Source organism: Capsicum annuum, chromosome 7 (genome assembly GCF_002878395.1).
Source record: "Capsicum annuum cultivar UCD-10X-F1 chromosome 7, UCD10Xv1.1, whole genome shotgun sequence".
NCBI classification, from domain to species: domain Eukaryota; kingdom Viridiplantae; phylum Streptophyta; class Magnoliopsida; order Solanales; family Solanaceae; genus Capsicum; species Capsicum annuum.
In genome coordinates this window covers 71725148-71735887 of record NC_061117.1, presented here as the reverse complement: position 1 = coordinate 71735887, position 10740 = coordinate 71725148, and positions in this window count along the sequence as shown.

Below are 10740 nucleotides of genomic sequence, written 5' to 3'. Positions count from 1 at the left end.
GACCCGGATCAAAAAAATAATACACATCTCGAAGAAAGAGTTATAATATACTAGTGACAATATCTAGAGATACCTCATATTCCTAGAGAGTGGCAAAAGCATAAAGGAGATTCAAACCAGTGTCGGAGCCAGAAGTAACACCTTTTGGTGCAGGAGCTAAGACATGGAAATTGAAACCTTATTTACCCTAGTAACAAACTTAAATGATGGAAAATCCCACTACAGGTGGCCCAACTAGCCATACTTAAAGAATCAATTCCTACCCTTCTCATAAAATCCACGATGCACCAGCCTATAAAATTGACAAGAGGGATAAGATAGGGTCGACTGAACTTCACTAGTCTGAGACTGGGCACCCTGTGCCTTAAATCCACTATTGCTATAAAAGTGACAGTCACAAAAAAACTTAGGATATGGAGCACTAGCTATAGAATAAGAACCATAATTGCCCTACTTCTTCTTAGTCCATTTTTCAGCATATCTATCACTCTGTTGCTGACCTCTACCCTGATCCGAATACTAAAACTTCTTACTCTACCTCTCTTCAGTTTTTACCATTTTCTTCTTTCCTCCTCGACCTATTGCATATACACCATAAGTCGAGATATATTCATATCCCTATTTAACAAGGTGGCCTTGCTCTCTAAAATCAGATCGCAGGATAACCTAGAAGCAAATTTCCTCATTCTAGCTCTCATTAAAGATACTAGCTTAGGAGCATAATGGGATAACTGGTGATACTTCAGGGAATACTCTTTCACAATCATCTTACCCTATTTTAGATTCATAAACTCCTCAGCTTTAGCCTCTCTCAACTCCTGAGGAAAGAAATGATCTAGAAAAGTGACCTAGAACTTATCCTATAGTGCTAACTCTGCATCATCACCCCTATGCTAATCACAGTCCTCATACCACTGATATGTCATACCCTTTAGCTGGTATGAGGAAAATTCCACACCCTTAGAGTCAAATGCATGCATAACTTAAAAAATTTTATCCATCTCATCTATAAATCCTTGAGGACCCTCCTCAACCTTAGAGCCAGTATAGGTCAGAGGATTGAGCCTTATAAACTACCTAACTTGAGTATCTTTAAGAGAACTCACAGCAGTACTAGTAGGACCCAACTGACGTGACTGAGATGGCACTAATTGGGTAAACAAATAAATAGATCAATGGAACTAAGCATTAGAAATATCTTCTTAGGGTAGTGGGGATCAATTATCATCAACCTAAGGGGATCGAGGAGGACTGGTAGGGACCGGTGGAACTCCATGAGAGAAATTAGGAGAAGGATCCCTTGACCAAGTATGAACTCCATAAGTAGAATGAGCTTCATCGACATTGTCATTAGACAGGACAAAAGAGTTTCCACACACATCAGATCTTATTGGAGGCATGATCTAAAATGTGAACAAATAGGGATTAGAGAAGATTCAAGACCTTAGACTATACAACCCAAAATAGAACTACAAAAAAAAAATCCTAAATGTCTCATAACCCTTCCTTTATCAGTGTGGCACGTTACATACCCATAAAAGAGACTCTACTTAATATGGCCTTATGGACACCCAATGATACCAAACCTATGCTTTTATACCTACTTGTGATGACTCGAACCAGGGCCTAGCCATGATGGGTATCTCAAGTCTGTCGAGGATCGAAGACCACCCCCTTTTTGCCTAACCAAATAAGATATAACACTCCTAGCAGCGGTTGAAATTCAAACATATAATAAGATAATAAGAGTAAAAAGCTCAAAGACATAAGCATTTAAACATCAATACCCAATCAACCGTAACATCCATAAGGCCTCTATAAATTTGAAAATAATCTGAGTCGGGACATTCCCCCAACCCTAACAATGACAATGATAATGTTAATGTAAACTCTTTAATTCTACTTTATAAGAGAAAACCAATGGAATAATTGAGTCATTCAAAAAATAGAATCTCACCGCTTCATTAGAAATGACTAACAAACCAAGCTGATCTACCTAACACTGTACAAAAAAAGTAAGATTGACATTGGACCCTATATTACATGGGGATACATCCCGCAAAGATGGTTAATGGATTGAGCACTAGCATGTAACTCAGGGATTAGGATAAAGTAATGATAATTTAAAAATCTAATTTATCCCAATGTACACAAATGTGTGCATATATATATAATTATATAAAATATTGGGATAGGAAAAAAGGCTTAATATACACTTTAAAACTTTAGCCTAGATTTGTAGCTTAACCGTCATATATCAATACCCATAAACTATATGGGCCTTAACTCTCACCCCCTAGTCAAGCCCAAGTGCATGTAGCCGCACGAACCAGAGAATAATTTCATATATATGAAAAGGGGACTCAAAACTCCCAATATTATACTAAGGTGACTTAATCATCTGATCATGTAACGTATTATGGGAGACTCAAACCTACCAATCATATAATAAGGTGGCATTGAACCACCGATCATAAGCAAGGGGACTCAAACCCCATGCCATTTAAACCCTACACCGGTAAATTTGGTTTCTAGAATTAGTCCTTTGGGACCGTCACTTTCATGACCCAGCTACATAATACTCTTTTAAGCCCCATTAAAACATTTAGCACACATTACCATTAATTGAACCATAATACACATTTAGGTAAATACTATTGGTATCATCATACCAACTATACTTGCAAGGTAATATCAACATACCATCACAATTTCATTAACATGAGAAAATAACTCCCTTTGTATATTAATACAAGGTGGGGAAGCTGACTCTCTTTGTTTATTAAATTAACCATCATGTTTTAATAACCTATTTATAACTTGAGATTGTTCTAAAAATTGTTCCATACAAATTTTCTCATACTCAAAACCATTTTCACAAAATTGGGTTATGATTATTACCAATTCAATTATCAATATTCATAAAATTTTGGGGATTCACAATCCCTCATTTTATTCACCATACCTAAACATCAAATTGATTTCAAAACCACCATTTAAAGTATGGAAAAGGGTCAAAACTACCCCTAAACTATGTAAACTGGATCAAAAATACCTCTTGTTAGTTTTTTGGCAAAAAAATACCACTCTGTTAAATATTTGGCTCAAAAATACCCTCCCGTTAATAGAATTCCACCAAATATGCGACCTAGGTTAAAAAAACCACGTGGTTATGCCACGTCACCATCCACGTGTAATTTTTTATTTTTTAAAGAAATTATATGGCATTCCTTTATTCTTCAATCTATGTTTGCAGCCTCTGTTAGCATAAATAAATTTGTACACTATTGATCTATAAAAATTGAACTCTATTAGTGCAGGTACTTACCCCAAAAAGAGTAATAATAGTGTCATCACTAAGATCATACTCTTTCTGAAGGGTAAGCAAAGAATTAACAAAGTGATGTTTGGTTTCCCCAGTTTTTTTCCTAGCAATTATGTGCTCTTCCATTATAGTTCTTGAAAATTTATCCAAATATCTGTCTTGTGCCTCAATTGCTTCATTGTAATATTTAAATGCCCAACATAGCGATGGTACAAATTCTCCCAATTTATGTTTTCCAAAAATTTTGAACCCATTTGTTAAAATGATTTTTAGATCTTGACCTTGCTCATCAACTTCACCTTGTGAGTTCATAAATCTTTTTCCAAATCTTAGCCTTGTTTTTTTGTTGAATGCTACTATTCGCAAGTAGCCCCGTAGCATCATAGTTTCACTAACATCGCCTGTAATCATACACAGAGATTTTTGGAGTATAAAAATAGGCTTATGAGATTAAAAATAAATAAATAAATTACACGTGGATGGTGACATGGCATAAATATGTTTATGGGAATAGGTGGTGCATTTTTTGAGGTGGTTGGTTGAGAATTAAGTGAGTTTTTTATTTTAGAAGGCTTTGAAGTTGGGATGATTAACTTTGGTAATCATTTGGATATTTGAGCATCAAATTAAAATTTCATCAACTGTATTAGCTTTGTTATGTCAACGTTGGATTAGTAGCATGGTTGGTTAGGGTTTTAGTGATTTCAGTATGATTTAGAACGTTTAGATAAGATGTTGGAAGTTAGGGCCTATGGTTGACTTAAATCAATATTTAATGAAAATGACCTCAGTTTGAAATTTTAGGTGCATCACTAAGTTTGGTGTATTGGTCTGTTATTATAGTTGGATTATATTTACAGGGTTTTGAATGTATTTTGAGGTTCTGTCGAGGGTTTTTTAAGCTTACCTTACTTTAGTTATGTTGTTGTCGACTGGTGTAGACCAATGCATTCATCGCGTTCGTGGTAGGCCATCCATATTCTCAAAGAAAAATTCTTCTTGGGCATCGTAAACACGAGGCAATGTATGCAATAGAACATTTCTTTATCATGAAGATTTACTTGTCTGGGTTTTGGTCGAGAGAAAATCTCTTTATCATGTTCACAATAGGACACCAATGCTCACAATGGTCACCGAGTTGGGATATTTACAAATGTGTTGTACACTTTACATTCACGAAGAAGAGACATCAATGGTAGAAACTTAAAATCAAATTTCCTTCTCGATTTGTTCATTTTCTTTTCTCCATTATTAGATCTCTAGAGCTCTATTTTGGGTGAGTTTTGGTACGTCTTCTTTTTCTTGTAAATAGGTACATTCTCAAACCTTAGATTTGTGTTTATTTCACCATTTTACCACAACGTTTGGGCTAAACTAAGGTAGGGTTTAAAATAAAAGATCGTCTTATCCCATTTTCAATCATATCTCATTATCACATTCCTTAACCACCTGATAAGATTGTTATACTATTTTGAACAGTCCCTAATGATTATTTCATGATATTATACTCAAATCTAGATTTTTCAACTTTAAATTTGGGGTTTTCTTGAGTAAAGTTAGAATTTAATAAATTTTTAATTTCAACTCAATTTCGACTGTATTTTTATGATCAATTTCGACTGTATTTTTATGAAGCTTCATATTTGAACTCCTTGAGTCTTGGGTAGCATGATTTTTCAATAAAATTCTAGTTTTGTCCATAGGGTCTTGGGGTTGAATTATTTAATCAAATTTAAAATATATCAATATGAGTGTATTTAGTTTTATATCCAAATGAAGAACTCATATTTGAATAGATTGGACTCGTTTAGAGGCAATTTAGAAGGGTAAAATTTTGGTTTGATTCTTTGAGGCAAGTTTACACTTTTTTAAACTCTTTTTGATGTGTTATATGGTTTTTACATGTAACAATGAGTAATGGGGATATTGGTATCACATATAAATGAGACGACAAACATATATACAAATATTAATATATCTATAAAGGGAATAAAATTAGCTAATTGATTGTTTCGATTGGGTTTCTAGAATATGTTATTGTTATACTATATTTGCCTAGTAATTATGTTACTTGCACCTTGTTTCACTTATTTTCATGTAGGTAGCATAGGTTTTTTATTGCATTTTGTTCGTGTATATGTTGCGATTTGAGAAATTATTACTAATATCCCTGGTTTTGACCGATACTGTGGTTATGTTATATAGGACCATCTTTTTCCCCTTATATGCATATGATCATGGTTCTACTTGTTATTTTTCCTTGACCTTTGGGAAGATCAGGCGGTTGAGATTATTGAGGCATCACAATACTTGGAAATTCTCTCTATGGATCTATAGGCAGATTCAGATTAATTAATTATTTACTTTGTTGCCTTAGAGGTAAATCTGTATGATGCATATAGACATAGAAAGTCTCTTTGGGTACCGAATAGATATACTGATATGATGAGTGTCAACATATAGGTTAGACATGCATCATATACATCATTATTATATTTTCCCATTATTCTATGTGACATGCATCACTTCATTATGTTCATCTGGTTGATTGATTTAGTGTAGTGAGTGTATATTTAACTGTGGCACCAGTTATTGTACTCTTAATGTAAAATTTCATTGTTATTGACTTGAATCTTTATTCCTAGCTATTTGTTAGGGATGAATTATGTTCTGGATGCCGTTGTATCTTTGCATTGTTTGACTAGGATGACTTTTCTGAGTGCAGGTTAACTGGCTATCTAGGATGGTTATTTTATTGATTTTGTCATCATTTTTAATTTTGGTCGATTTATGATGCTACTGACTATAAGTGGTAATGTACTCTCCCTTTTTAAATTTCACACCTTACATGAATCAACTGATCCTGTAGTGTTTTGACGCTAAGCAGTGGTATGTTGGTGACTACTTATAGATATTATCGAGGTATTGGTTACTGATCCTAATTTACCTAGACTCTTCTTCTATCTTTGTATATGCGTTACTTATGCATTGATACTTTATGAACCTTTTGTTGTTTTATTCTTTGTTAGGGTTTTTTCATCGTGACTACTAGACTTGGAATTTATTTTGATTTCTATATTGGACTTATTTCTATGTTTTGGAGGTTATCTTGGGTTTTGGTTTATTATATTATTTCTTCCACTTTCTTTTTATTCAGTATATTTATCTAGTTGTGTTTATGGCTTAGATATCATGGTGTAATAGTTTCCATCACGTTCCAATTATAATTGGTATCAGAGCCATATTCATTGCTCTCACAAGTACAAGGTGAGTCCAGTAAAGTATCATGGATTACTGCAGAGATATCTGTTATCTATCTTTTAGAGGGTACAGGAATTTAAAAAGCTTTCTTTGTTTTTGTTTATCATGCGAACAATTCCTTAGATTGATTACTGAGATTTTTGTTTTATTTTCATAGGTGGTAATGACTCATACATCTTTGTATGAGGGTTAGGAGTCTGTTCCCTCCCTTGTACCACTTGTCCATGCTTGGTCATACAAATGGGGTACTATATATACTATAGATCTTTGCATAGGTAGTGGTATGGGTAGAGATTAGGAGGCCGCTTGGATTTTTTTTTTGGGCGGAGTCCCTTGAGTTTCAATATATGTTAAATGATGTTTGGAATGTTGCTAAGGTGGTAGTTCCCAATCAGGCTCTACATGATTTATTACTACTCAGGACTGCAGGACACATTTGCTCATATGTTGGGTATTTTAAAGGATTACGCCTCGGGTGGTGGATTTACAGGTACACCTTAGGGTTTTCAGACTAAAGCAAGGGCCTATATTTTGGATTAATATCTTTTTTCAATTTACCAAGGTCCAACAGTTCAACTAGTGCCTAGATACGATAGTATGTCTTTGTTAGGACCAGGAGCTATATGTGGGGCTAGGGTTATTACGTCAAATAAAGAGCAATAGAGATTTAAGAGGTTTATGAAGATGGACCTACCCAATTTTAGGATGGACATATTGAGGATGCGTACGAGTTTTTGGTTACCATCCATGAAAGACTTCTGAGCATGGGGTTAGTTGAGTCCACATAGTTGACTACACATCATTGCAGATATGAGGCCCCACTAAGTAGTGGCAACACTCATATAGTAATTCCAAGACAACATGTTCTTCTATCATATCTTTGGCTATGCTTGCACATGTTTTACTTGGCAGATTCTTTCTATGTAGCTTGAAAGAGGAATATAGGTTCCAGTTTGAGTATTATTATAGGATATTATTTTAGTGATCGAGTATGACACAAATTTAATTCACTATACTATCATGCCATGGTTATTATACAAGATGATATTGAGAGGATCTCTATATTTGTAAGGAGTTTGACCTCAGGATCAGGAAGGTGACGTTCTTTATAGCCCAGTCTAGGATAATATTTTAGAAGGTAGTAAAGACAGTGAAGGGATTTGAGTTTATGCATTACAAGGAGTGTAACGATCTAAGGGACAAGAGATCCCATACTTCAGGTTGATTTAGTGGTACTTTATCTAGAGGTAAGGGTCCTTTTAGAGGAGACTTCCATCCACGACATAGTGGGCTAATTCATGCAGCCATGCAGGCGTATAAGGATGGACATTCAAAATGAGGTTCATATGGTTTAGGGCTTCCATCTTAGGGTTTACATTAGTGGTTTTATATTCTTGAAGGTTATTTACACTATTTTGGGTATTTTAGTTATTATATTTCATCTTTTCACGTCTTAGTATTTTTCGATTATTTTGCTTGTAGAGATCTAAGGCACTATAAGAGAGATTGCTGTAGTTTAGTCAAAGAGGATCATTTCAAGGTTATTAGGATCTACTAAGGATTATGACACCATAAGCTAAGGGTCAGGGTGGGCCTTTGATAACACTTAACTTACATGTCAAGTCGTTGTCAATATATTTACCCAACTAAGAGTCGGGGTTGATTCCACGAGGAACAATGTGAGTGGCAATTGAGTAAATTCGAAATAAAAGTTGCTTGCTAGGGTCAAACCTATAGTAAAAAATGGTTTGGGGGATTTTCAATCTTGGTGAATGTAAAGGCAATTCTCAGGCTTCAGAGGGACTAATTCGAGATTAAGAATAATTAGAGTATAAGCAATCAAAATAGATCTTAGGACTATACTTTCCTAGGCGTAAGTTATGCATGGAAGCATGATAATTCAATGAAAATTCTAATCGTTCATGATAAGGTAGGATAGGTCTAAAGTCCTCGAGGCTAGTTCTTCAACAAAACCACAAAGATATCTCTTATTGACTCTTTCGAGTGAGTAATGCGTATGTCAACTAAAGACACTCGATACTTCAATTAGGCACCCCTATTACTAGGATGGTACCTAAGGGATAGTCAACCTCATATTCCCTCTTATTTCTAATATGGTGAAACTTAGAAAACTAAGCTCAATAATTGCGTACTATTGCCTTGATTCCTACATCCCTCTTTCAAGGATGATATGGGTTCCAAAAGTTTACCCAAACCCATTTTTCAAGGATGATTTGAGCTTTTAAGTGCTTGGGATTTTCATCCGTCAAACCCATTTGGGTATTTGGGTCTTCACCCATAAATCCCAAATAATTTAATCAATCCATAGTAGAACCCATCATTAACAAACTAGAATCTATTCAAATATATCACAACCCACACACAATTGCACCCTAATCAAGCATAACCCCAGGAGGTAGATCTAGCACATCATAAGAATAATGAAAACTATTATACCAAGATGTCCATCAAAGTAATTCATAAGAAAAATAAAGATAGGACAAACCATAATTTAGACTCAAATGAATCTTCAATAGACAAAGCCAAATCTACTACACTTTAGAGTTACACTAATTAAATGTTGCCTCAAATTACTGTAAATTTAAGCTCCAAGCTCCAACAAATTATAAAAACCTTAAACTAATGATGGGAAGTAGGGTTGTGGAATGGTGATCCTTCCTATAATGAATGGTTACTGAGCATTAAATGGGATTTTAAGGTTGGCTATTTAAATGACGTTTTTTCACCTGGGTCATTTTCTGCTCTCACGTGATCGCGAAGGCTTGAGCGCGATTGTGGAAATTGCGGATGAGTTAAAATCAATGCAATTGCGGTCATTTGACCTGACTTGACTGACAGCAATAGTTCCCCTCTGACCGCGATCGTGGTAACTAAGACCGTGTTCTATATCAGGTTTACTAGCTGCACTTCTTCTCTCCATTCTTAACCCTTTCAGCTTGTGTTTGGATTTTTCCTTCTCATAACCTGTACGCTTGCAAAATATGGAAAATAGTGCATTTAATAAAGAATTTGTCTCATTTAGACATTCTTATCATAGTAGTGTGCATAAATGTTGAGTGCAAATCAGTGGTAAATTCACCACTTATCAACATCCCCAACTTAATGCTTCGCTTTTCCTCAAGTAACACTATATTTTACCATGAGACAATGCACTTTTATTCTCAAATTAGATGACCCAAATGATCATGATGACTTTAAGTTGATTACTACCAAAAATAGCTCTTCAAACATCGGCAAACTATTTTCATGACACCCCTCAACATAACACATAATTTTCAAGGATGCAAAAGACTTCAAAGAAAAATCATGCAAAAATCACTAATACTCAAGAAATGACTCCTCTTCGACCTCACCTATATTATACTCCTTTTTCCTCATTTTTCGGGAGATGACAAAATCACCCACCTCAACTTGTTTACATGCCTCCTCACAAGAACGAAAATTCCACACACCAAGTTATCAAATATGCAATAAGGAATTTAAGTACGAAAAACACTCTCTCAAGAACTCTCGATGTTAACAAGTACCATGCAGTAGGCTTGCCCCTATTTTCAATCACCACTAGAATGAATGCACTTGGTTAGAGATCTCAAAGGGCTTTTTGAAATTGTAATGTAGGTTCGGGGTTAGGTAGGATATTATTTGGGAACAAAGTGACTATAACCTTCTTGAACATCTACATTATACTTTTTTATCCAACTTTTGACCATGGGCCACTTTTTTTGTTCTCAATCTTCAAACATGTGCCAACATTTACTACCTTGATTCACCCATCTTTTGGAAAGCAACTTCTTTTCACCTCTTTTCCTTGTACATTTCATGTTTTTCTTTACTTTTTTGGGTCCCTTGTTTTTGTTATTCATTTGTTCTCAAAATTTAGCTCTTAGGCACTAACTTACATTCTCGTGGCCCAAAGTTGCCTCTTCCAATATTTATTACCCCAACTTAGGCTTTTAGCCTCGATTTGCATTTTTAAGTCCAAAGAGGGTAGGGTTCAAAAAATAGATAAGAATTGAAAGGCTCACTGCTTGCAATGTGTCTATCAAAGAAAGGTCCAAAGGATCAACGTGGGTGACTAGGGGTAATATCTAAGTACGAGCAGGCTTTTTAGGCTAAAGTGGACTTCAGTGTCT